Raw genomic sequence first — 7,567 nt, 5'->3', positions numbered from 1 at the left:
ATATTAATGTGCTAATAGTAAACTGCAGGAGCGTCTATAGAAAGGCCCCAGAACTGCTCTCAGTAATAAACGGTCACAATGCACACGTAGTACTAGGGACAGAAAGTTGGCTGAGAGCAGATGTAAACAGTAATGAAATTCTAAACTCAAATTGTAATGTATACCGCAGAGACAGGCTGGACAGTGAAGAGGGAGGTGTGTTTATAGCGATAAGAAGTGCAATAGTATCGAAGGAAATTGATGGAGATCCGAAACGTGAAATAATTTGGGTGAAGGTCACGGTTAAAGCAGGCTAGGACATGGTAATTGGATGTCTCTATAGGCCCCCTGGCTCAGCAGCATTTCCCCACCCTGTTATAGTTCTGGGTGGAGATTTTAATTTTCCGGATATAGACTGGGTGGCTCAAACGTTCATAACGGGTGGCTGGGACAAAGAATCCAGTGAATTTTTTTAAGTGCTTTATCTGAAAACTACCTTGAGCAGTTTAACAGAGAACCGACTCGTGGCGATAACATATTAGACCTTCTGGTGACAAACAGACCCGAACTATTTGAAACAGTTAACGCAGAACAGGGAATCAGCGATCATAAAGCAGTTACTGCATCGATGTAAATATTAAAAAAGGTAGGAAGATTTTTCTGTTTAGCAAAAGTGACAAAAAGCAGATTTCAGAGTACCTGACGACTCAACACAAAAGTTTTGTTTTAAGTACAGACAGTGTTGAGGATCAGTGGACAAAGTTCAAAACCATCGTACAATATGCGTTAGATGAGTATGTGCCAAGCAAGATCGTAAGCAAAGGGAACTTCACAGTAAACATAAACATAGCCAAAGACAAACAAAAATTACGCAAAGCGAAATGTAATGTAAGGAGGGCCATGCGAGAGGCGTTCAATGAATTCGAAAGTAACGTTCTATGTACTGACTTGCTAGCAAAAATCCTAAGAAATTTTGGTCTTATGTCAAAGCGGTAGGAGCCCGCATCTCGTGGTCGTGCGGTAGCGTTCTCGCTTCCCACGCTCGGGTTCCCGGGTTCGATTCCCGGCGGGGTCAGGGATTTTCTCTGCCTCGTGATGGCTGGGTGTTGTGTGTTGTCCTTAGGTTAGTTAGGTTTAAGTAGGTCTAAGTTCTAGGGGACTGATGACCATAGATGTTAAGTCCCATAGTGCTCAGAGCCATTTGAACCATTTTCAAAGCGGTAGGTGGATCAAAACAAAATGTCCAGACACTCTGTGACCAAAATGGTACTGAAACAGAGGATGACAGACTAAAGGCCGAAATACTAAATGTCTTTTTCCAAAGCTGTTTTACAGAGGAAGACTGCACTGTAGTTCCTTCTCTAGATTGTCGCACAGATGACAAAATGGTACATATCGAAATAGACGACAGAGGGATAGACAAACAATTAAAATCGCTCAAATGAGAAAAGGCCGCTGGACCTGATAGGATATAAGCTCGATTTTACACAGAGTACGCGAAGTAAGTTGCCCCCCGTCTTGCAGCGGTGTACCGTAGGTCTCTAGAAGAGCGAAGCGTTCCAAAGGATTGGAAAAGGGCACAGGTCATCCCCGTTTTCAAGAAGGGACGTCGAATAGATATGCAGAACTATAGACCTATATATCTAACGTCGATCAGTTGTAGAATTTTGGAACACGTTTTATGTTAGAGTATAGTGACTTTCCTGCAGACTAGAAATCTACTCTGTAGGAATCAGCATGGGTTTCGAAAAAGACGATCGTGTGAAACCTAGCTCGCGCTAATCGTCCACGACACAGAAGGCCATAGACACTGATCCCCAGATAGATGCCGTGTTTCTTGACTTCGGCAAGGCGTTCGATACAGTTCCCCACAGTCGTTTAATGAACAAAGTAAGAGCATATGGACTATCAGACCAATTGTGTGATTGGATTGAAGAGTTCCTAGATAACAGAACGCAGCATGTCATTCTCAATGGAGAGGAGTCTTCCGAAGTAAGAGTGATGATTTCAGATATGCCGCAGGGGAGCGTCGTAGGATCGTTGCTATTCACAATATACGTAAATGACCTTGTGGATGACATCGGAAGTTCACTGAGGCTTTTTGCGGATGGTGCTGTGGTATATCAAGAGGTTGTAACAATGGATAATTGAACTGAAATGCAGGAGGATTTGCAGCGAATTGACATATTGTGCAGGGAATGGCAATTGAATCTCAATGTAGACAAGTGTAATGTGCTGTGAATACATAGAAAGAAAGATCCCTTATCATTTAGCTACAATATAGCAGGTCAGCAACTGGAAGCAGTTAATTTCATAAATTATCTGGGAGTACGCATTAGGAGTGATTTAAAATGGAATGATCATATAAAGCTGATCGTCGGTAAAGCAGATGCCAGACTGAGATTCATTGGAAGAATCCTAAGGAAATGCAATCCGAAAACAAAGGAAGTAGGTCACAGTATTGCTCTGCAGTGCGGGATCCGTACCAGATAGGGTTGATAGAAGAGATAGAGAAGATCCAACGGAGAGCAGCGCGCTTCGTTACAGGTTCATTTACTTATCGCGACAGCGTTACGGAGATGTTAGATAAACTCCAGTGGAAGACTCTGCAGGAGAGACGCTCAGTAGCTCGGTACGGGCTTTTGTTGATGTTTCGAGAACATACCTTCACCGAGGATTCAAGCAGTATATAACTCCCTCCTGCGTATATCTCGCGAAGAGACCACGAGGATAAAATCAGACAGATTAGAGCCCACACGGAGGCATACCGACAATCCTTCTTTCCTCGAACAATACGAGACTGGAATAGAAGGGAGAACCGATAGAGGTACTCAAGGTACCCCCCGTTACACACCGTCAGGTGGCTTGCGGAGTATGGACGTAGATGTAGATGTAGAAATTAATTATGTTAGGCCTACCTAAACATTTCCAGTTATAAAATTTTGAATTAAATAACTTTCTACATTATATTTTATATGGTTCCAGGTGACAGACTGAAAGGAAAGCAAATACAACGCTAAACATAAAATAACAGGAAAACTACAGCATATAGTAACATGGTATATTTGTACAAAACTTCGTCAGTTTTTCAAATTTGTAAATAGTTTTTTTAAAATTCAAAGTTATAAGATCATTTTTCCTGTTTAAAAGAAAGAAAATAAAAGCCGACTGATATTGCTGAAACTTCAGCAAAACCTGTCTGGGTAATAGAACAAAAGAAAAAAAAATTGCTCAGTATGGACCCTCTCCAATTCCCCTTCTGACTAATAAATCAAATATCCACCTCATCTACTTCAGTAGCCGACGGCGGCGGCGGCGACTACCTACCATAAACTTTATGAGTTCCGGAGGGGAACTCGAGCAAAGAATCTCGTATTCCGTGGGCAATCAGAGGACTCTGCTAGCAACCAATTGCCTACCACGCCGCAGCGGAGAAGTGAGGCATCTGTTCCCGAACTGAAAGCCTCCATTTGATATAAAGAACAAATAAAAGGATGTTTACTTCACAATTACTACCAACTAATCAAGTCTGTCTTAAACGAATGAAGTTTTCAAGTTTCCTGCACTAGGTCTCCATCACAAGACCGAAAGTTATAAATATTCAAGAATGTAGGGTTCATTTTTTACAAGTAGAAGCGAAAATGCGTCAGGTTGTCGATTCAAAGTAGAAGCATGAAACTAACGAAGAAGATGATAGTAAGACTACGTTTTTCACTTTCGGTTCCTACTTAATAATTACTGGCCCATACTCTGCGTCTATTTTTTGAGTTTATTTTCCAGTCTTTAATTTATTTTCGTGTGGGATAATTTTATCGTTCTCCCCCCATGAACCATGGACCTTGCCGTTGGTGGGGAGGCTTGCGTGCCTCAGCGATACAGATGGCCGTACCGTAGGTGCAACCACAACGGAGGGGTATCTGTTGAGAGGCCAGACAAACGTGTGGTTGCTGAAGAGGGGCAGCAGCCTTTTCAGTAGTTGCAGGGGCAACAGTCTGGATGATTGACTGATCTGGCCTTGCAACATTAACCAAAACGGCGTTGCTGTGCTGGTACTGCGAACGGCTGAAAGCAAGGGGAAACTACAGCCGTAATTTTTCCCGAGGACATGCAGCTTTACTGTATGATTAAATGATGATGGCATCCTCTTGGCTAAAATATTCCGGAGGTAAAATAGTCCCCCATTCGGATCTCCGGGCGGGGACTACTCAGGAGGATGTCGTTATCAGGAGAAAGAAAACTGGCGTTCTACGGATCGGAGCGTGGAATGTCAGATCCCTTAATCGGGCAGGTAGGTTAGAAAATTTAAAAAGGGAAATGGATAGGTTAAAGTTAGATATAGTGGGAATTAGTGAAGTTCGGTGGCAGGAGGAACAAGACTTCTGGTCAGGTGACTACAGGGTTATAAACACAAAATCAAATAGGGGTAATGCAGGAGTAGGTTTAATAATGAATAGGAAAATAGGAATGCGGGTAAGCTACTACAAACAACATAGTGAACGCATTATTGTGGCCAAGATAGATACGAAGCCCACACCTACTACAGTAGTACAAGTTTATATGCCAACTAGCTCTGCAGATGATGAAGAAATTGAAGAAATGTACGATGAAATAAAAGAAATTATTCAGATAGTGAAGGGAGACGAAAATTTAATAGTAATGGGTGACTGGAATTCGAGTGTAGGAAAAGGGAGAGAAGGAAACATAGTAGGTGAATATGGATTGGGGCTAAGAAATGAAAGAGGAAGCCGCCTAGTAGAATTTTGCACAGAGCACAACTTAATCATAGCTAACACTTGGTTTAAGAATCATGAAAGAAGGTTGTATACGTGGAAGACCCCTGGAGATACTAAAAGGTATCAGATAGATTATATAATGGTAAGACAGAGATTTAGGAACCAGGTTTTAAGTTGTAAGACATTTCCAGGGGCAGATGTGGACTCTGACCACAATCTATTTGTTAAGACCTGCAGATTAAAACTGAAGAAACTGCAAAAATGTGGGAAATGAAGGAGATGGGACCTGGATAAACTGAAAGAACCAGAGGTTGTAGAGAGTTTCAGAGAGAGCATAAGGGAACAATTGACAGGAATAGGGGAAAGAAATACAGTAGAAGGAGAATGGGTAGCTCTGAGGGATGTAGTAGTGAAGGCAGCAGAGGATAAAGTAGGTACAAAGACGAGGGCTGCTAGAAATCCTTGGGTAACAGAAGAAATATTGAATTTAATTGATGAAAGGAGAAAATATAAAAATGCAGTAAAAGAAGCAGGCAAAAAGGAATACAGACGTCTCAAAAATGAGATCGAAAGGAAGTGCAAAATGGCTAAACAGGGATGGCTAGAGGACAAATGTAAGGATGTAGAAGCTTATCTCACTAGGGGTAAGATAGATACTGCCTACAGGAAAATTAAAGAGACCTTTGGAGAGAAGAGAACCACGTGTATGAATATCAAGAGCTCAGATGGCAGCCCAGTTCTAAGCAAAGAAGGGAAGGCAGAAAGGTGGAAGGAGTATATAGAAGTTTTATACAAGGGCGATGTACTTGAGGACAATATTATGGAAATAGAAGAGGATGTAGATGAAGACGAAATGGGAGATACGATACTGCGTGAAGAGTTTGACAGAGCACTGAAAGACCTGAGTCGAAACAAGGCCCCCGGAGTAGACAACATTCCATTAGAACTACTGACGGCCTTGGGAGAGCCAGTCATGACAAAACTCTACCAGCTGGTGAGCAAGATGTATGAGACAGGCGAAATACCCTCAGACTTCAAGAAGAATATAATAATTCCAATCCCAAAGAAAGCAGGTGCTGACAGATGTGAAAATTACCGAACTATCAGTTTAATAAGCCACGGCTGCAAAATACTAACGCGAATTCTTTACAGACGAATGGAAAAACTGGTAGATGCAGACCTCGGGGAGGATCAGTTTGGATTCCGTCGAAATGTTGGAACACGTGAGGCAATACTGACCTTACGACTTATCTTAGAAGAAAGATTAAGAAAAGGCAAACCTACGTTTCTAGCATTTGTAGACTTAGAGAAAGCTTTTGACAATGTTGACTGGAATACTCTTTTTCAAATTCTAAAGGTAGCAGGGGTAAAATACAGGGAGCGAAAGGCTATTTACAATTTGTACAGAAACCAGATGGCAGTAATAAGAGTCGAGGGCATGAAAGGGAAGCAGTGGTTGGGAAAGGAGTGAGACAGGGTTGTAGCCTCTCCCCGATGTTATTCAATCTGTATATTGAGCAAGCAGTAAAGGAAACAAAAGAAAAATTTGGAGTAGGTATTAAAATTCATGGAGACGAAGTACAAACTTTGAGGTTCGCCGATGACATTGTAATTCTGTCAGAGACGGCAAAGGACTTGGAAGAGCAGTTGAACGGAATGGACAGTGTCTTGAAAGGAGGATATAAGATGAACATTAACAAAAGCAAAACGAGGATAATGGAATGTAGTCAAATTAAATCGGGTGATGCTGAGGGAATTAGATTAGGAAATGAGACACTTAAAGTAGTAAAGGAGTTTTGCTATTTAGGAAGTAAAATAACTGATGATGGTCGAAGTAGAGAGGATATAAAATGTAGACTGGCAATGGCAAGGAAAGCATTTCTGAAGAAGAGAAATTTGTTAACATCGAATATAGATTTATGTATCAGGAAGTCGTTTCTGAAAGTATTTGTTTGGAGCGTAGCCATGTATGGAAGTGAAACATGGACGATAACTAGTTTTGACAAGAAGAGAATAGAAGCTTTCGAAATGTGGTGCTACAGAAGAATACTGAAGATAAGGTGGATATATCACGTAACTAATGAGGAGGTATTGAATAGGATTGGGGAGAAGAGAAGTTTGTGGCACAACTTGACTAGAAGAAGGGATCGGTTGGTAGGACATGTTTTGAGGCATCAAGGGATCACAAATTTAGCATTGGAGGGCAGCGTGGAGGGTAAAAATCGTAGAGGGAGACCGAGAGATGAGTACACTAAGCAGATTCAGAAGGATGTAGGTTGCAGTAGGTACTGGGAGATGAAGCAGCTTGCACAGGATAGAGTAGCATGGAGAGCTGCATCAAACCAGTCTCAGGACTGAAGACAACAACAACAACAATTTTATCGTAATTTTTTTCAGCTAGCTTGCAGCTGAACAATTTTAATCTTCAATATAACCTTAACTAAAACTAAACGGAACACCGACCGAACAGGCCATGAAGGCTCAACGGTAGTGACCGGCCGCCGTGTCATCCTCACCTACAGGCGTCACTGGAAGCGGGTATGAAGGTGCATGGGGTCAGCCAACACCGTCTCAAAGGAAGGCCTCGGCGCTTGTTGGTGACGTCACGTCAGCTAGGCACGGCGAACGCCAGGACTGTTGCAGGCAGACACGCCTCGGGGTGCTTATCACTATAAATCTCTTATTTTGGACAAAATGTTTGGTATTGTTTTGGATTCTGCAGTTTTATTTAGATGAAAGATTTTCTTACTATCGTAAAGCTGCATATGAAGATCATAGTTCTGTATTGCTGAATCCTGTCGAAACAAACGTAGATCAATATGAGAAGATGCTTTGCCCCATTGCAAGCTTGGGAA

The sequence above is a fragment of the Schistocerca gregaria genome, chromosome 6 (assembly GCF_023897955.1).
Source record: "Schistocerca gregaria isolate iqSchGreg1 chromosome 6, iqSchGreg1.2, whole genome shotgun sequence".
NCBI lineage: Eukaryota > Metazoa > Arthropoda > Insecta > Orthoptera > Acrididae > Schistocerca > Schistocerca gregaria.
Note: the sequence above shows the minus strand (reverse complement) of the source record.